The sequence below is a fragment of the Mirounga leonina genome, unplaced genomic scaffold (genome assembly GCF_011800145.1).
Source record: "Mirounga leonina isolate KUSES-001 unplaced genomic scaffold, KU_Mleo_1.0 Mir_125, whole genome shotgun sequence".
NCBI lineage: Eukaryota > Metazoa > Chordata > Mammalia > Carnivora > Phocidae > Mirounga > Mirounga leonina.
Genome location: NW_023270305.1, coordinates 77,531,529 through 77,553,460, shown reverse-complemented (window position 1 = coordinate 77,553,460; position 21,932 = coordinate 77,531,529).

The window sequence follows — 21,932 nt, the reverse complement described above, 5'->3', positions numbered from 1 at the left end:
TAATGCAATATCTTATTTTATTCCTCAATTTCCTATGCCTCTGGTTAATTGATTTATTTCTCTAAGGCCTGATCACTCATGCTTAAATTGTCAAATAGTTCTGTATGTATGCATGATGAGGGCACATCCAGACCACTTGTTCTTCCCAAAAGAATATGAGGAGATGGTTGTACTGAGTCTTCTTATTACTTGGTAAGTCACTGAAGTTTGACATGGTCTAAGGGAAATTCAGGGGTGTTTATGTAACTATGGTAAAGCAGCAATTTGCTGTGTTCTGTGTTGTATCTAATAGCCTGTGATAAAGAGAATTCACTAGCTTTTTTTTTTTTTGAAACTTCAACTAATAAATAAAATGAACTAAAATGAAATGAAATAAAATAAAACAAAACAATAAATGTCTGCTTTGGTATGGCTAGTCATACAAAAATACCAAGTCAGTGATTATTACAGTACAGAATAAATGGCCTTGTCTTATTTCTTTGGCTTATAAATCACCAATTTATGCATCAAACTCTTTCAGATAAAACAGAGATGAATTGTTTCAATTAGGAAAGGTGAATACATACATACATACATACATACATACATACATACACACATACACAGTGGATGGCACATAATAAGTGCAAAAGAAGCACTTATTGATTTCCTATTCTATGCCAAGAACTGTTCTAGGTACCAAAGTACAGAGGTAACTCAAAGTCCCTTTCCCCCTGATGCTTCTGTTCTGACAAGCTCATATTGGTAAATTATTTCATCCAGTCCTTGCCATTCCCAGCAGGAGATTACTCAGAAGTTCTGTCCAACTCCAAACTCCATGCCCTCTCTTCCTGGCCTGGTTATTTTTCAGACCAAGTGCTTAATAAGTGTTAGGCAAAATCAAATTTGAACTGAGCATTTTCATTAGAAAATATTGTGAAGAGTAATATCATCATGGTAACAACATAAGTCATTCCCGACTTCAGTCCCCCTCACAAAACCAGTTGGCAAATCTCCATAGACAGGGGAACACTGTGAAAATCCCAGAATGAGGGGATGAGGCTGAAGCACTGCCATGGATCACAGACACTGAGAAGGAACACACTAGAAGGTTTAGAGGAACAGTTGCACTCTGCCCTCTTTGTTCATCTCCCAGATTCGCACACCCATCAGAAGGGCCTCCTGGTGCCTAATGTTCCTCCAGTAGGAAAAAGAGAGGCCAAGGTGGACACAGCTCCCCCAGAATTGTGGTTGCTTCCCAGGAGGCCCATTCAGGTCTCACCCCACAGGAATTGCTGGGAAATCTGCAGGACTTGACCAGTGAAGATCAGACTGGAATGGAGGATAGCAGACCTTAGAGCAACTGGCACTAGGATCTTGGCAGATAAAGTTCATCCTTGCAATAACACCCAGGTAAAAATCCCAACCAATTGCTCTGCCTACCTGTAGAGCCAAACCAGTGGTTCCATTTGGCCAGGGACCTCAATATGAACTTCTCTCTGATTTGGGACCTCAAACAATGGGCCTTGTTGACTATACAGCTTATTTTGTTGCACTGTCTGGAACAGGGAAGCTAATTTATAACACCATCTGGGCTTATTGCAGCCCCCAACCCTGCCCGAGCAGAAAACCTGTCCAGGGGACCTGGCAGTTGTGTAACCCAGTGGCTTAGCCTGGCTACAGAGCCGAGCCACAAAAGGAAAATAGCACATCATATACAAGGGAACACCCAGATGACTACAGGCAGATTTCTCAACAGAAACTTTGTGGGCCAAGAGAGAATGGGATGATATATTCAAAATACTAAAAGAAAAAACTGTCAACCAAGAATACTATACCCAGAAAAGCTGTCTTTTATAAATGACGGAGAGCTACAGAACTTCATGAATAAACAAAAGCCAAAGGAGTATAAAGCCACTAGACTTGCCTTATATGAAATGCTAAAGGGAGTTCTTCAGGTGGAAATAAAAGTATGCTAGTTAATATAGTAAAAATATATGAATGTAGTGTAAATCTTGCTGGTAATGATAAATATATAGTCAAAGTCAAATTCTCTAATATTGTAATGATGATGTATAATTTATTTACCATTCTAGTTTAAAAGTTAAAACACAATTAAAAACAACCATAAAAAAATAATAATAATATTCTGGATGCACAATATAAAAAATGGGTGAATTAAAATATGTAACATCAATAATCTAAAATTTAAGGGGTTAAGAACTAAAAGTATTAAGTTTTTGTAAGCTATCAAAGTTATGTTATTATCAACTTAAAATAGGATGTTATAAATACAAGTTATGTAAACACAAAGAAAAAAAGCATTCCACTACAAAAAGTCATCAAATCACAAAAGAGGAGAGAGGGATAAGAAACAAGGAATAGAGGATCTGCAAATCAGTCAAATTACAATTAACAAAATGGTAATAGCTTATATATAAATATTTACTTTAAACATAAGTGGATTAATACCTCAAATTACAACACATAGAATGGCTGAATAGATAGAAATCAAGATCCAATGATATGCTGCCAATAAGAGGATTACTGTAGCTTCGAAGGCACACATACACTGAGAATGAAGGGACAGAAAATACATTTTAAGCAAATGGTAACCAAAGGGGAGAAGGATTGCCATATTTTTTTCTAGACAAAATAGACTTTAAGCTAAAAATGGTCAAAAAAGCCAAACAAGGTCATTATATAATGATAAAAGGGTCAATCCATCAAGAAGATAACAACAATTGGGGCACCTGCGTGGCTCAGTTGGTTAAGCACCTGCCTTCGGTTCAGGTCATGATCTCCAGGTCCTGGGATCAAGCTCCGCATTGGGCTTCCTGCTCAGCAGGGAGTTTGCTTCTCTCTCCCTTTGCTGATCCCCACCACTTGTTCTCTCTCTCTCGCATGTGCTCTCAAATAAATAAATAAAATCTTAAAAAAAAAGGGGGGGTGCCTGGGTGGCTCAGTTGGTTAAGCATCTGCCTTCAGCTTAGGTCATGATCCCAGGGTCCTGAGATTGAGCCCCGCCTTGGGCTCCCTGCTCAGCAGGAAGCCTGCTTCCCCCTCCCCCACTCCCCCTGCTTGTGTTCCCTCTCTGGCTGTCTTTCTCTGTCAAATAAATAAAATCTTAAAAAATAAATAAATAATAAATAAAAAGAAAAAAAAGAAAAAGATACAATTGTGAATATTTATGCACCCAACATTGAAGCACCTAAATATATAAAGAAGATACCAATAGAACTAGAAGAAGAAATAAACACCAGTGCAATAATAACCATACCCCACTATCAACAAGCACACATGGAATACTCTTCAGGATAAAGCAAATGATAGGCCACAAAATAAGTCTTAGCAAACTTTAGAAGATTAAATTTGCATTAGGTGTCTTTTCTAACCACAATGGTCTGAAACTAGAAATCAGTATTGGCAGGAAAACTAGAAAATTAACAATATATGAAAATTAAACATGAATTCCTGAACAACCAATGGATCAATAAAAAAAAAATCAAAAGGAAATAAAAATGTATCTTGAGACAAAATAGAAACACAACATACTAAAACTTATGAGAAGCTGCAAAAGCAGTTCCAAGCGGGAAGTTTATAATGATAAATACCTACATTAAGAAACAAAAGATCTCAAATAAATAAACTTTCTTTACACCTCAAGGAAGAATAATGAAGAATAAAGCAAGCCCTAAGTTAACAGAAGGAAGGGAATAATAAAGATTAGAGCAGAAATATATATATATAAAACCAGGGAATAGGAAAAAATAGAAAAGATAAATCCTGAAGAATCCACCAAAAGTTCTTAATTAATTAAGTAAAGTTCAGGAGCAAATTAACATATAAATTAGTATTATCAAATTAACATATAAAAATTAGTTGTGTTTCTATACACTAAGAGCAAATTAACTGAAAAAGAAAACTATCTCATTACAATAGCATCAATAACAAGAAAACACTTAGAAATAAGTCTAACCTAGGAGGTGAATGATCTCTACATTGAAAACTGTAAGATGTTGACAAAAGAAATTGAGGAACACAAATAAATGGAAAGATATTACACATTCATAGTTTGGAAGAATTAATATTGTCAAAATACTGTACTACCCAAAGCCATCTATAGATTTAAAGCAACCCTTATTAAGATTCCAATGGCAACTTTTTACAGAAATAGAAAAAAAAGCTATTATAAAATTCATTTAGAACCATGAAAGACCCCGAATAGCCAAAGTAATCCTCATAAAGAAGAACAAAGTGGGATGCCTCACACTTCCTGATTTCTCACTGTGTTAAAAAACTATGGTAATCAAAACAGTGTGGTATTGGCATGAAAGCAGATATATAGATCAATGGAACAAAATCAAGAGCTCAGAAGTAAATCCATCCATATATGGTCCACTAATATTTGACAAGGGAGCCAAGAATACTCAATGGAGAAAAGACTGTCTCCAATAAATGGCACTGGGGAAATTGACATTCACATGCAAAAGAATGAAAGTAGACCCCCCGTCTCACACCACTTACAGAATTAACTCAAAATGGATTAAAGACTTAAATGTAAGACCTGAATCCATGAAACTCCTAGATGCAAACATAGGAGAAAAGTTGCTTGACGTGGATCTTGGCAATGATTTTTTGGATATGACATCTAAAGCACAAGCAATAAAATCCTGTGTATGGATAGGCAATCTAGGCACTAGCACATCACAGTAACCGTTGTGTAAGGGAGATCATTGAAGAGCAAGAAGTTCTCTCTCTAGATTAGACCCATCAGTGGTAGCAGAACCCATGATAACATTACTACATAGAAGTCTTATCTCACTAGGACCTTCTGACAGCCTCATCAAACTGAAGAGCAAAACCAAGGTTTATCATCACGGAGCAGCTGTCTGCAGATTCGGAGCACTCTGGGCCCTGCTTGCCTTGATGATTACCATCCTTGGAAATGTACAGACAGTGCAACCTTCTCTAAAAAGGACTTTGGACCTAAAGCTTAATAGAATTGTGGCTTTATTTGTAAATCTACACCATGACTAAGGAATACTAATGACTCTTTATTAATAACCCATAGCAAATAGGAACTCAGTAAACAATTTATTAATTTTTCTGGTAAGATTTGACATATTACATAATAAATGGGATTAAATAAGAATTTTTCCTGCAACCCAATTGAATTGATTTCCAAGTAGAGCAAATTGTTTTTGAAACCAGGAATTCAGACTGAGGTGGACATCCTTCCTATATGTTTGTCTGAGTCTCGCACAGTGTGAAGGATAAATAAGGAGAAATACATGGGGTTGTGAAGATGTTTGTGACAGGTAGATATTACAGTGCCCCAGGGACAAGGTAGGATGAGTAGGACCAGTGAGTAAACACCCACCAGAATAGAATGCAGTGCTTCAACTAAAATGATTTTGTTATCTGGCTCACCTGCAGAAACAGAGAAATGCCAAGAAAAACAGTTCATGTGAGGAACTGAGGTCCATGACTTGTCCTGAGTTTAATAGTCATTTTGGTTTTATGTCCTACCCTTTCCAGAGTCACACACTCATGCATGATTACTGCACAGAGAGAAGAGGAGCAGTGGTAACCCTGGGGCATTACAAGATCCTGAATTGTCACAGAATCCACCCATGGTCACTAGATCATACTTAACTCTAAGCACACTAATTTTTTTTTACAACGATTACCGCACTATAAAAGGAAATGAAAAGATGAAATAGAAGTAAAAGAAATAAAAAAGGATTCTGTTTACCAAAGTATTCAATAATGAGACCAACCTATATTCTGAGAATTCCACTTCATTATAATTTTAATGCATGGGGAAGTACACATCAGGGCAATTTAGAGTTTTGCCCACTAAAAGCCTTTTAAAACATTCATGTGGGGTTTAGATTATGTTATAAAGAAGTGTGGGTATTCATTCAGTTCTGTCACATTCCTTCATCCTATAACTATTTCTAAATATTGTTCCATGCCATTAAAATAACTATTTTTTAAATAACTATTTTTAATTAGCAGTGGGAAAAAGCTGCCAATTTTTATTTTTTCCCTTTTTTAAAAATTGCATTTGTGGAGAAAGGAAAAAAAATAGAATTCTTAATAATCTTTACTTTCTTTGGTTACTCACTGAGTTATTTTTGGTCCTTCATTTTAAGAAGATGCATAATGCATTTTTCTGGCTCTAAGAGTGTGTTCTTTGAATTACAGAAAAGGAAGAAAGGAGCAAATTACCATCACTTTACATTCACCCAGATAATGCTGGCACACAATGGGGACCCATTGTTGCCTGGAGCTGCAACTCATAGTCCCTTAACCACCAGCTTGAGCTTTCCTCTTCTCTCCTTGTAATTTGGGATTCTGAAGGATAGCACATCTGGGGAAATGCATTTTTCCCCAAGGTGCTAGGCAAATATGTACCAGTCTTACATGTTAACAGCACACCATTACAAAATGTTATTTGGAAACTCCATGTTTTCAACATTGACAACTGGGCCATGTTGAGTGAAGGTGGATATGGATCCTAGTAATGGTATTGAGTGGTAAAACCATGGACCTAACTAATCCCTCAAGCCTCACCTTATCTCTGGCTGGCTCCCAGAGAACATTTCACCTTCTTGGAGCCCATGGTAGTTCTCTGTAACTGGCCAGTTTGCTGCTTCACAACTGGCACTGTTTTCCCACCAGAGCTACTCATCTGCATCATGCCAAGCACTCCACATATCCCCAAGTTTGAAATGTTCTGCTGAAGAGTGAAGAAAGGATCCTCTCCAGCAAGTCCTCCAGTTATATTATCAAGCCCTCTTTTAGAAATTATTTTCTACTTTTTAGTCTATTTGCTTATTTTAATGAATAATCAAGTAAAATGCCTGAAATCTGATTAAATTCTGGTGCAAAAAAAAAGATCTATTATAAAAGATATTCTCTCTATCTTTGTCTCTATCTCTCAATCCCCCTTGACACTTTGAACATGTGTTTCAATAAATAATAGTATTTCTTCTTTTTGATGCTCTAATTTCTTCAAATTTGGCCAGTGGAACTCTCTTCAGCATGGCCCTTGTGTTTTTTGAAACATTCATGTTAGTCTTGGAGCATTTCTTGCTTTCTGGTATATCAAGATATTCCAAGTTCATATTATACTTTTTCTTCTCCAGATTAGGATTCAGCCATTTCTTTAAGACTTTCTGGTTCTTTAAGTGAAGAAAAGAATTTAGAAACCAATATATGGGTAAAATGTGTGCCCAATGATATTGGGGTATAATTTCAGGTCTTTTCAGTATATGGTTCTGGGGTGTCACAGACACACCCACACACAAACTCACATGTATATGTACACACACATATACACATGTCTTCTATTTACATTCTCACTGCACTTGACGATTCAAGGGTGGTGACAACTCAGCAATAGATACTGATTCAACAAATATTTATTGAGCATCCACCATGAATAGATATCAGTAATAGAGACATAGCAATTAAAACAGCAAAGTCCTTGCCCTCATAAAGCTGTATTTTAGTATGGGAAAGAGGTGATAAACTAACAAATGTATAACATAATATCAGATAATTATAAGTCCTATGAAAAAATAATTAATCACATAAGGGGAATACAAAGCACAGGTCTGCCAAAAGAAGAAACTGAATTTTAGATAAGGCAGCCAGAGAAGTTAAATTTGAGGAGAGACTTGAATAAGATGTAAGAGGCAGCCATGAAACTATCAAAACAAAGAGATTTGCAGGCAGAAAAAAACTGAAAGAGAAAAGACGCAGAGTTGGAAATAAGCTTGAAACTTTCAGCTACTGGTGAAAAAGACCAAATGGTTATGCTAAGTGAAATAAGTCAAGCAGAGAAAGTCAATTATCATATGGTTTCACTTATTTGTGGAACATAAGGAATAACATGGAGGACATTAGGAGAAGGAAGGAAAAAATGGGGGGGGGGGATTGGAGGGAGAGATGAACCATGAGAGACTATGGACTCTGAGAAACAAACAGGATTTTAGAGGGGAGGGGGGAGGGGGGATTGGTTAGCCCAGTGATGGGTATTAAGGAGGGCACGCGCTGCATGGAGCACTGGGTGTTATACGAAAACAATGGATCATGGATCACCACATCAAAAACCAATGATGTATTGTATGGTGACTAACATAACATAATAAAATTAAAAAAAAAAAAAAAGACCAAATGGAATAAGGGGACAGGGGCCAAAAATGAGGTTGGAAAAGTAGGCAGGACTAGATCATTGAAGGATACTTTAAAGCATAATAAAGATTTCAACATTGTCTCCCACTGTGATAAAAGCTGTTGGGTGATTTTTAGCAAAGAAGTGGCATAACCTGGCTGCTAATTGGAGAAGATACTGTAGTCAAAGCAGGAAATCAGCCATATTGCTAGTGTGATAATCCAAGCAAGGGACATCAGTTAATGCATATGGTAGTAGCTTTGAGGAGAAGTGACTGGATTCAAGACGTATTTAGAAGGTGGAACTGTCAGAATTTGCTAATGGATTTGATGAAGGTATGAAAGAAAGGAATTAGGAAAGATTCTTAGGTTTTTGGTACCATTTACTGAGAAGAGGAAGCCTGAGAAAGGAATGGTTAGTGGGGTAGATCAAGAGTTTGGGTTTGGAACAAGCAGAATTTGAGATGCTTATTCGATTTCCAAGTGGGAAACGCAGAGTGGACAGCTGGATATGTGAGTCTGGTGCTCAAGGCAGAAGTTGGAGATGGGGATGTGAATTTGGGAGCCCTAAGGCTAGGGATGACTTTCTTCCAAGTTTTTATTTAAATTCCAGTTAATTAACATATAGTGTAATATTAGTTCCAGGAGTAGAATTTGTGATTCATCACTTACATATATCACCCATGCTCATCACAAGTGCCCTCCTTAATACCCATCACCCATTTAACCCATCCTTCTGCTCACCTCCCCTCTAGCAACCCTCAGTTTGTTCTCTATAGTGAGGAGTCTGTTTTATGGTTTGCCTTTCTCTTTTTTCCCCAATGTTCATCTGTTTCATTTCATAAATTCCACGTATGAGTGAAATATGGTATTTCTCTTTCTCTAACTGACTTGTTTTCCTTAGCATAATACACTCTAGCTCCATCCACATCATTGCAAATAGCAAGATTTCATTCTTTGTTGGATGAGTCATATTCCATTGTATATATATCACATGAGTAATATTTCATTGTATATTCCAATGTAATATTCCAGTGTATATTCCATTCCACATAATGGCTCATTATGTGCCAGTTTTACTTAATAAGCAAACTGTCATAATAGCAAATAGTGGAAGTCAAGTGAGTGTAATATTCCAAACAGTCAGTTGACTGTTTCCACAATTTGGCTATTGTTGGTAATGCTGCCATAAACATTGGGGTGCATGTATCCCTTCAAATCAGTATTTTTGTATCCTTTGGGTAAATACCTAGTTGCCCCCCAATGGCTGGATCATAGGGTAGTTCTATTTTTAACTTTTTGAGGAATCCCCATATTCTGTTCCAGAGTGGCTGCATCAGTGTTCATTCCCATCAACAGTGTAGGAGGGTTCCCCTTTCTCCGCACCTTCACCAATATCTGTTGTTTCCTGACTTGTTAATATTAGCCATTCTGACAGGTGTGAGATGACATTTTAAAATATGGGACTGGGCAGTGAGGACAAACTCAAGAACTGAGCTTGGAGGCACCCCACCACTTTGAGTTTAGGACGAAGAGGAAAATCCACTAAAAGAGATCCAGGGGAGCAGCCAGCAAGGTGGGAGGGAAATTGAGAAGGTATGGTGTTCTGGAAACCAAGAGAGAAAGGGTTTAATTAGGGAGTGGTCCCACTTGTCAATGGCTGATAGGTCAGTGAAATGAGGGCTGGGAAGTAACCCCTGGGTGGGGCAGAATGTAAATTACTGGTGATATTGATAAGGAAAATGTTAGTGGGGTGGTGGGCACAAACACTTGGGGAGTATATATCTAAGGAGAAGGCAGAGGAGGTGGTTGATGTAGAACAAACAACCCAGATGGCTTCTGCTATAAAGGGAAACAAACAAATAGAAATGATCAAATAAGGAGGAAAAAACTTGAAGAGATGAGTACAAGTGGGCTATGCCTCCTGCCATCATAAATAACTGGCACAACTCCAATTAGGGTACACACTAGGGTTGCCAGATGGTTTTAACAAAAATACCTGGCACATTGTATAAAGGCTCATTATGTGCCAGTTTTACTTAATAAGCAAACTGCCATAATAGCAAATAGTGGAAGTCAAGAGAGTGAGCAATAACGTTAATGTTCATGTTAAAATATAACAATAAAAACTTTCTTGATTTGAAAATGTTAAGCATCAACTGTGAAATAGTCTTAAAACTTTTTCCTCAGGAGCAAGCTCAAATACCAGACAATCTAGCTCAAAACTGGACAAAATGCAGCCCTGACAGTAATTGCTTTCACCATGACTTTCTGTGTACCAATCTATGCAATTTGGAAGTGAATATTCAGTTGCTTGAGATGGTGTATATTTCATTTGAAAATATGCTTCCTACCACCAGAACTTCCTCTCATTTAAAATTCTACTAAGGGTAGACTAGGACAGATGATCCTAAAATGGAACCACAAAAGATTCTCAGTAGCCAAGGAATGTTGAGAAAGAGGAACAAAGTTGAAGGTGTCACAGTCTCAGATTTCAAGATATATTACAAAGCTATAATAATTAAAGTACTATGGTCCTGCACAAATATAGACACATAGATCAATAGAAGAGAATAGAGAGCCCCCAAATAAATCCATGCTTGTATAAACAATTAATCTACGATACAGGAGGCAAGATTATACAATGGGGCAAAGACAGTCTCTTCAATAAATGGTTCTGGGAAAACTGGACAGCTACTTGCAAAAGAATGAAATTAGACTACTTTCTTACAACATACACAAAAATAACTCAAAGTGGATTAAAGATCTAAATGTGAGGCCTGAAACCATAAAACTTCAAGAATAAAATATAAGTAGCAATCTCTTGGACATCAACCTTAGCAACATTTTTCTAGATATGTCTCATCAGGCAAGGGAAACAAAAGCAAAAATAAACTATTGGGACTACACCAAAATAAAGAGATTTTTCATAGTGATAGAAACCATCAACAAAGCAAAAAGGCAATCTACTGATTGGGAGAAGATATTTTCAAGTGATACATCTGATAAGAGGTTGATATCCAAAAAATATAAAGAACTTATTCAACACAACACACGCCAAAAACAAATAATCTGATTAAAAATGGGAAGAGGATCCGAATAGACATTTTTCCAAAGAAAGCATACAGATGGCCAAGAGAGACATGAGAAGATGCTCAACATCACTCATCATCAAATGAAATCAAAACCACAATGAAATGTCACTTTACACCTGTCAGAATGGCTAGAACCAAAAAGACAAGAAATAACAAGTGTTGGCGAGGATATAGAAAAAGAGGGAACCCTCATACATTGCTGGTAGAAATGTAAATTGATAAAGACACTATGGAAAACAGTATGGGTCCTCAAAAAATGAAAATAGATCTCTATATAATCCAACAATTCCACTACTGGGAATTTACAAAAATTTACAAAACACCCCCCGCCAAAAAATGAAAACACTAATTTGAAAAGATATATGCTCCCCTATGTTTATTATAGCATTATTTAAAATAGCCAAGATATGGAGGCAATAGCATCTGTTGATAGATGAATGGATAAAGAAGATGTCATATACATAAGGTAGGTATTGATATAACCATTTTTTTTGTAAATAATCCTTTATTAAATTCTCCTAAAATTATCAAATTAGAGTGAACCATATGGTTTTTTGTTTGTTTGTTGCATGGATCCTGACTGACATTATTTAGGGCATTAAACTCAATATTGAAACTCATCTCTGAAAACTTGTGGGTTTTTTTTTTAAGTTTGTTTCCTTAATCTTAATTATTGTATAGAGACAGAAATAATAAAAAAAAAAGTCAAGGAAATAATAAGAAAAATAACAACTAACATGTCAGACATTTTGCAACACACTTTGCACTCTGTTTCATTTAAACCTCACCAAAATCCTTTGAAGTATACACTATTATCATTCCTGTCTTACAGATGAAGAAACTGAGTCTGAGAGAGTTTACGTAGATGGCAGGTGGAAGGGTCCAGATTAACATGTTGCACTTGGGGTCTCTGGCAACTCAGACACAGAGAGCAGGGACCTAGAAAGAAGGGGAATGGTCAACTGAAAGTGAAAGATGGAGCCAGAGACCAGCAAAGCCAGGCAGGAAAGATTTTGTGAAAAAAAAAAAAAAAAGATGATGAAGCAGAAGAGCATAACCATGCAAGGAGTAAAACTGCACAGTTGGAAGACAGCAGTGAGAGAAACACTGAGAGGGGAGGTGTGACTGGGGAGAGTGAGGGAGATTAGGAAGGTTCTGGAAATGGCCTCATCATGTAATCTGGCCTTGTGGTTCCTACTTCCTCTTATACAAAACCAAAGAAGCCAGAAAGGAGGCCAAGAAGGACAGGAGGGGAGAGGAAGAAGGAAAGACAAATGATGAATCAGTACCATTTTTGTGATTAAAACTGTCAATGTTTGACTTTTATTATTGTTATCTAGTCAAACATAGCATGCGCACCTGGCCATAGCGGATTTTATTTTTTTTAATTTTTTAATTAATTGATTATTTTTATTGAAGTATAGTTGACACACCATGTTACATCAGTCTCAAACATATAACATGGTGACTCAACCACTCTATACGTCATGCCACACTCGCCACGAGTGTAGCTCCCATCTGTCACCATACAATGCTATTACAGTGCCATTGACTAGACTCGGGCTGTGCCTTTCATCCCCATGATTTTATCCTTGAGCAGTTTTCCTTACTGGCCAAACCCAACATAGGGGTCAGCTTCCTGGGACACCAGCAGACGAGGAAGAGCGGGAGATGGTCTAGCAGGGCAGGAGTCCAGATGGTGGTGATTCTTTTACATGAAGCTAGGGCCGTTAATTAGTCTAAATCTACCAGTGGTGGTGTTATACAAGCTCAATTATGATTTATACTATGTCTAGGTGCAATGAAATGCATTAATGAAAAGTTTAGATTTTTTTGCCATTTTAGTGATAATCTCCATCTATAAATCTGAACTAGATTCTTTACCATGAATTATTCTAGTCACTCTCTCCAAATTCATAACTACATTTATGACATAAGATTACAGCTGCAATTGCCATTCTACTTACATATTTATTATAATGACTATGCAATAAGTATGCTATAATTAGATGATGGTATTGTAACTGACAACCCATACCACTTAATTCATAAAGAAGATTAGCAACAAAATATATTTACTTTCAAGTTCATACATATATACTCTGCCAACTGGTTTTAATTAGCTCCTTCTGAAACACCTCAGGTTTTTTCTTATTATTTGCAATTCAGGCAATTGTTGTTTGAGGGATAAATTTGTGGGTTTAATACATATATTTATTTGTCAAGATTTAAATTCTCAATGGCTACAGGGAGCCACTCAGAAAGAGATACTTGTCTCTCAAGGAAAACCACGTTTCTTCTTTTCTGATACTTGAGTTACATAATTTGTCATATTTCCTACTTGCCTTGGTTGAAAGAAAGCTGAAGGCCCAAAGTTTTTTGCTCATATAAAGCTACTGTTTAATAACTACAATTGACACACTTTGTTTTCTTCATTATTTTGCTTCATTTACCCACATTATGTTCCAATTTTAATGTTCTTGTTTTATGTTGTTTTAAGCAAGCCTGAAGTTTTGAGGGCTTTGGCAAATATGTCACGTACAAAATAATTTTTTAACATCTGGAAATGCCATGGCAGTCATGTTTTTGTAAGCTGTGTGGATTATTTCCTGATAGACACCAGTCTCCAAATTACAGAGCTCATTTCTTCACGGAAGATTGATTTGCTTATCAAATTATATCAAAATTGATGCATTTAGTGTCTGTTGCTCTTCTATTGAACTGAATTCAACCACAAACTCATTTTTGTGGTTGCACAATAATAATAAAAATAAAAATATATAGGAACAAATGTCCAAATAAGAAAGGATTTAAAAGAAATCCTCAAATGGCTCAGTGCAGAACTCAGTAATTTCACCCAGATGCTATAATCAAAGAGACCAAAATGTTTATGCTGCCAAGTTCACCAAAAGGGGAAATAAAGCTTTAAGGAGAAGAGAGTTCCTCACTCTTGCAACATTAGACACATCAAGAACAAATTTCATTTGTCACAGTTCCTTCGCATTGGTACTAAACGGTATGAAACTGGTCCATCATATTAATAATCAAAAGAAATGCTGGATACATCTAGAGCAATTTAGACTGGATAGTTATTTGAAGTTGCCAGATGTTCCATGATGAATTATTCCAAACAAAGGAGCCCAAAACATTTCAAGTTAGTACTGTGAAATTAGCTTCCCTTATTGATGGGAAGGGAGAAAGTGTTAAGTTTGAGAGTCTCTACAGATACATCCAACTCCCTTTTGATACAGAGCATGGCCATGAGCCTCTCCTAACACCACTTTAATCTGGAAGGATGAAATTATAGATGCTGAAATATTGTAAGTGGCCACATTAATTCTCTGAAGGGAAAACTTTTTCAAACAACTGCAGGTGGGGCCTCCAGAAAGAGTAAGAACCAATCTCCTACTTAACTGCCCAATAAAACATAGCTTGCATCACCAGGATCTGGCACTTACTGAGTGCTGAAGCAACCCAATTCTCTTGCAGTGCAAATAGCTAAATGCTTTGAAAGCATCTACCGCTTTTAGTATTAGGCCATATAATCCTGATTTTGAAAACTTTCCACAAGCACTCCCTAAATGAGAGGGAAGATTGAGGATTAAAGGTTTACACTAGTGCATGGATGAAATTAAAATATAAAATACACATTAGACTGTACTCCACTGATTTTGCTCCCAAAGAAGTTGATTATTTTAGGCTTCTCGTGTCAGGATAGATTTTTCAGATTTGGGGATGGTGGATTAATGGCTTTGATGCAGAAAGCAGCCATTCCTTGCCTGGTGTAAAGTGTAAGATAGAAAAAGACCCACGTTTTCAGTTTTTAAAATATTTAACTTTTATTGGTTGAAAAGTACTGAGATCATTTCTAATAGGTAACAGAAGCTTGAGCAGTCAGGGTCTGCTTGTCAGAGTCTGTGTGGCCTATGAACGCCCAGCTTTTGATAGTAAGGTGACAGTGACTTGCAGCCTTCTCTCTTAGCTAATGATTAATTGTCCTGGTAGAGAAGAAAAGAAAGGAGGACTTTGTAGGGGATAGGGTTGACCCCAGCCTGTTTGTGTTGTCCTGTTGATTTTGAGGGGAGGGTTAAACTCCTTTAAGATTTGCAGATCTGGTTCAGCATCCTCATTACGGTTTGCTTAAATGTAACTGCCTGCTCCTGACCATAACTCTCATTTGGAGGGGGAGTTTTCTATGGATGTGGCTACAAGGAACGTTGTTTCAAATATATGAATTCTAGGAAGGACCGGAAAGAATATTTGCAATCAGGAACATCTTAGAAAAAGCCCTTAATTCACCTGATGTTATAGTTTCTGATACTGATACCAGTATCTTGCTTTGTTTCACGGGCCTTCTGTTCAATGTTTCATGTTTTCTTGTCCTCTTCATTTTCTTCTGGGGTGTCCAGTAATAATTTCCAAGCATAAACAAATGAACAACACAAAAAAGACAGTCATCTTAAAACAATCAGTATAAATCACGTGAGAATTAATAACCCAAGAGCTCACAGTTTTGAGCTCTTATGCTTATCAGACAATGTGTTCAGTGCTTTGCAAGTATTAAGCCATTAAATCTTTACAAAGCTATGATATATGTCCTCGTACTCTCCCAATTTTATAAATGAGAAAACTGAGGCAAAACGAGCTCATAACTTGTTCACCATTATGCAGTGAATACGGGCAGAACGGAGATTTGGACCTAAGAAGTTTGGCTCTAATTCATGCCCTTAGACACTATTATATGAGCAAGAATGGACTTCTTCTTATCTTGATAGTCCAAGGATTCACTTGACATCTTTTTATAGTGTGAACAATGTGCCAGTGCTGTAGCTTATAGGGTTAAGCATATTATCCACCCTCAAGAATTTAGCGATCTGCTGGTAGCTAAATATTGAACCTGCAGGTAAAAGGTAAGGTTCTTAGACTTCGGTAAACACAGGGTGCTGTGAGTGCACATATGTGTATATATAGGCACACAGTAAAATGCACCTGCATGTTTTATGTTTAACTACCATAAAGATGATAGTTATATAAAAGTTGGCCATCCCGTGTGTGAATGAAGACCCAGTAGCAAACACTGACAAGCAAATCATTACCAGAATCTTCCAGGCTAACCTGGAAAACGAGTAAAGCAGTAGCAGAGACTAATTATTGATAGAGCTACCAGATGCTGAAGGAGTGAAGCAGATAATTCCAAATATGGCATACACCGAATCTGAGAATACTGATTAATAAATTTCGAGGTTAAGGAGGAAATGTTTTTTAGTGACAACTTACCGGTCTGGGTATCACAGAAGTGGCCTAAGATTTGTTTCCTGAGCACATCTGTTGAGCTCTGGTGGAAGGGAATCATCAACACATTGTCCATTTGAACAGCAGCTACCAGGGACCCCCGGCCACAGGGAAGGTGCGTGGCAGGGCGGCGGTGGCCTGGGAGGAGATGGGGGCGCCCAGTGGGAACAGCACTGTGTATACAACACTGATGCAGCCCTCCTCCGTGGGGCCCCTACTGTGGGAGATGGGCTCCACCTTAGATGTTGGTGGCAAGACAGTGGAATTTGGATGGCTACAAATAGGACCGAACAGAGGCAGCAGGAAAGGCAGCGTGCTCTGTGTTGTGAGCCCAGGGCACGTCCACCTATTAGCTTTGTAAGTTATCTTTCAAGACCAGTGTGACTGGAAAGCTATTACAAAATCCAAAGCTTAAAGGAAAAATACCGCTTTCATTCAATTCTTTTAGAAAAAGATAATTTCCTATTAACTTTTGTATTCTGCTGCTATGTTATCATTCAAAAACACTGTGGAAACTTAACAGCAAGCATGCAGCTGAAACTGGGAGAAATCCCGAAGTCAAAAAATAGTTAATATGTAGCCAAAGGGCAGTTATGCAATCAGTCATTGAAAAATACATTAAGCAGGAACAGATCTAGATGGTGGTATCAAGGGGGACAAACGTGAGTTCCTGGTTCATTCCTGCCCCTGAGTCCCAAACCCTTCAAGCTTGCAAAGCTCTCTTAAAACTTGCAAATGAGGTACCAATCCTACAGAGAGAAAGAAATCCTTGACTGTTCCAAGGAGAGAAATGCTTACATTTTCAAAGATTCCCTTGGCCTTGGGAGTTGAGTGCCGGCTGAATCTCCAGATTGCATATAAAAACGAGATATGAAGACATCCCTTTTTATTTCAAATAACAGATTGAGCGGAAACCATTTCGCAATTTGCAACATTTTCAACATCTTACTCTTGGTAGCCACTGAGACCTTTTCTTATTAAGTTATGTACAGACTATATTCATTAATCATTTTTCTTCCTAGGTTGAATTAATTAGGTTTTAAAGCTGATATAGCTTCATAGCTGTTAGTCATAATTAGTTGCTTAAAACGGTGTGTGGGGGGGGTGATTAGTGCCTCATTAGCACCTCTGTGTCTTCTAAAATGCTAGCAAGTTATTAATGCAGTAAAAAAGAGACCGTTCTGGAGAAAGTGACCCATACTAATACGTAGTTTTAAAATTTTACTTTGTCTTTCTGAACATATATCACTGAGCTAGAGTTTGAGACAGTGACTTTTCTCTGCATATAAAACAAAGGAAAGCAGGGCACAGCGCTATTTCCTTAATTCCAATAACAGACATTTACTGTGTCCTTGTTTCCTGCCTACCACTCTGCTTCTTGTGGATAATAGGCGGGGGGGGGGGAATGCTCACACAGAAAAATATCTGCAAGGAGCAAAAACCTGTCTGTGAGAGTGTATGGAAATGCTAACACGCAGGAAGCAGTCAGAAAAGGCAGAAGGCTTCATCATTATTAAGCCGGACAGCTCAGCCATGCAGGACAGGCAGAGGACAGGTTCCTTGGAGCAGCTGGGGGTCAGCCTTGTTTGTAATCCTAGATCTGCAGCCCTACATCACCTCAGACTCTGTTCTTAATTTTCCGGCGTCTCTTTTTTCTATATGTAAAATTCAAGCACTAAGAAAATGCATGGAAAGTACTCCATGCACAGTGCTTGACAAAGGAGAGCTTTGGCCAGAGAGCAGTACGGGTATGAGTTTTATTAGAAGAGGTGTGGGATGTGCCCTTTAGGAAGGTCAATGAAATCTAAGTTGGTGGCAGTAGCCGTATGAGTCCAGCACTCACGGAGTCTGGGCCCCGTCCTTTGCTGACTCTCTCCTCCTATCCGGGTATCATGTTCATGGTCAGGCCAGTTGAGGAGTGAGTGACACCGATAACAGAAGACGTCTGGTGGTTAGGCCCTCGGGTGGGGTATGGTGAGGATTTAACAAGCTAATACGTGAAAAGCCATAGCAGATGCCGGGCACACAGGACATATTCAATAAACGTCAGCCATTATCTTTCTTGTTATTATTTAATAGAGTGTCTGGCTCAAAATTGGCATTCAAAATATAAGAGCATATTTAATGAGAAAATTTACGAGAGCCTTCAACTATTTAAAAAGCTTACCATAGAAAGGAGTGGTGAAGTGGATTCATTATTATTAAGGAAGACAGATTTAGGATGTTTTAACCAAGAAAACGGTGTGTTCTCTAGGAGGAAACTCTTTTCTGTGATTATAGCAAGGTAGTCCGTTGAATTATGGGCCACCTTGAAATACAGGGAACTCTCATCTCCCACATCAGAAGAGTTTCCAGCACGCAGCAGAGTGTGTTCTGGATGACCTTTGGCATCCCTCCCACCCGGCAGAGGAGAGATGTTCAGCAAACACAGAGTTTCGTAAAGAACAGATGAGGTTGTATTCAGGAGAATCTGCACAGACAATAAAAGGTGGTGGTTCTGAGTGTGTTCTCCAGCCCCAGAGAGGCTTCACTTAGCCCTCAGCTATATCTATAACTGACTGCACTGGTTTGGGCTCCCCCGAGCCTCAGTTTCTCCATGTACAAAGCATAGGGAATAAAAATACATTCTTGTTCTGTGACACTAATGCAAAACATTTCTGATGGCTAATGGTTAACGATATCGTTAATGCTGATCAAGTAGGGAAGAGAACTTTGTAAAGAAGATAAATAATGACTGCAGAGCAGTGTGGCACATGGGAAGCATTTAAAGGGTGTGTTCCAGCTGAATAAGAGGGAACAACGGGATGAGTGGATTGACTGGGGCCACATGGTCAGAGAGACAGCGAGGGTCTCATTATTGAAGGTCTTGGAGGCTGGGGTAGGGATTACAGATTTGACTTTTATTTTAAAAAGGGGGAGATACAGACGCCTGGGTGGCTCAGATGGTTATGTGTCTGCCTTCGGCTCAGGTCATGATCCCAGGGTCCTGGGATTGAGTCCCGCATCAGGCTCCCTGCTACTTGGGGAGCCTGCTTCTCCCTCTGCCTCTTTCTCTCTCATGATAAATAAATGAAATCTTTTTTTAAAAAGGGGGGGAGATAGAATGTTTCTAATGAAGAAGTAGCGAGATAAAAGCATGATCTGAGGACAATTCTTCTAAAAAAACTCATGTTTAAGAAACATAGTCATACACATGTCCTCACCTGACCTGCACAACCTCCCTGTGAGGTCTGTGTAGCAGCTGTTATGTCGTTATTACCAACTTTTGCCAGACAAATGAAAGCTCAGAGGAACGAAGTGCATTGATCTAATGGCAGAGCTCTTACATAGCCTCAGTTCATGTCTCTTGATGTCCCATCTTGTATAATTCATCACAGTGCACCATAGAACACAGGAAGGACTGCAGAGGTAGAACTCAAAATCTCACAAGTAGTTGGCGGTTCAATAGTAATATTTTTATTTCATTGAAATTTTAGAAGTCATCATTGTAGTAATGTCATTCTTATTCTATAGCATTTGCTACAGTACTATTGGTATTACTTGCCAAGCAAGATAAATGTAATTCTCCCTTTCTTCAATTTCTGCAGTTCTGAAATTAACAGAGGTCTTTACAAAGTGTTTTTTCTGTCAATTGATTTAGCTTTTTGCTAAATCTCTCCTAGTCAAATCCTCCAGGATTTGTATTTTCAATCCCAGTTCTAGTACAATGATCGTATAATACAAATGGGTTCATTTTAGAACTCAAGGAGGGAGTGGATGAGTGTACAATAACAGTGGTTAACATTCGTTGAGGACTTACTATAAATCAGGCACTGTTCTAAGTTCTATGTATATGGGATAAGCAATTTAAAATTTGCCACAACCTTATAAGGTAAGTACCGTTATTATCCACACTTTACAGGTAGGGAGCCTAAGACCCAGAATGGCTATGAAATTCACCTAAGGCCATACAGTAAATAAGTGACAGATCCAGGGTTGAAGCCTAATGCAGTTCTCCAGGATGTGTGCGGATAACCACTCTGTGTGCACTGTGGCCCAGAGTGGAAGAAAGAACCGCTGATGGAAACAGTGGATGTATGTGTGTAAGCACACGTGTATGTTTGAGAGCAAACAAACTGAGAACAACAATGTGATGTCTGCCAGAAGCTTGGCCCTTAGGCCAATCTCTACAGACTTCCATCTGAGCTCTCTGAAAAGAAGAGCTGCAAAGAGAAACTGAAATCACAGTGTTGGCACTCAAATCTCTGGGGCACTTTGGGACTGTGCACAGCCTTCCTTTTGGATCGTGGTGGTGGTATGGCACAGATGTGAGTTTTTATGTCAGAAGGGAGCATCCTCCCAGGGTCACCAGCCACAGGGTTTCTGGCATGGTCCAAGGTCAGAGGCCCCACAGGAAAGGGCACAGGGGAGAGCAAGCACCCCCTGCAGGGTTGTGAGAAGGAATTCTCCCAGCTTACCAGGCTGCATCACCAAAGGGAAGGGACAAGAAATGGTGGATTTTTTTTTTCAACATTTCCTTGGCGACTCGGGGTCTTTTCTGATTCCATACAAATTTTAGGATTGTTTGTTCCAGCACTTTGAAAAATGTCATTGGAATTTTGATTGGGATGGCATTGAAAGTATAGATCGCTCTGGGCAGCATAGACATTTTAACAATGTTTATTCTTCCGATCCATGAGCATGGACTGTTTTTCCATCTTTTTGTGTCTTCTTCAATTTCTTTCATGAGTGTTCTGTAGTTCCTAGAGTACAGATCCTTTACCTCTTCAGTTAGGTTTATTCCAAGGTATCTTATGGCTTTTGGTGCTATTGTAAATGGAATCATTTCTCTAATTTCTCTCTCTACAGTTGCATTGTTAGTTTATAAGAAAGCAACTGATTTCTGTGCATTGATTTTGTATCCTGCCACGTTACTGAATTGCTGTATGAGTTCTAGTAATTTGGGGGTGGAGTCTTTTGGATTTTCCACATAAAGTATCATGTCATCTGTGAAGAGAGAGAGTTTGACTTCTTCTTTGCCAATTTGAATACCTTTTATTTCAAAGTGCTGGAACAAACAATTTTAAAATTTGTATGGAATCAGAAAAGACCCCGAATCACCAAGGAAATGTTGAAAAAGAAAAACAAAGCTGGGGGCATCACGTTGCCTGATTTTAAGCTATATTATAAAGCAGTGATCACCAAGACAGCATGGTACTGGCACAAAAACAGACATATAGATCAGTGGAACAGAATAGAGAGCCCAGATATAGACCCTCAACTCTATGGTCAAATAATCTTCGACAAAGCAGGAAAAGATATGCAATGGAAAAAAAAACAGTCTCTTCAATAAATGGTGCTGGGAAAATTGGACAGCTATATACAGAAGAATGAAATGCG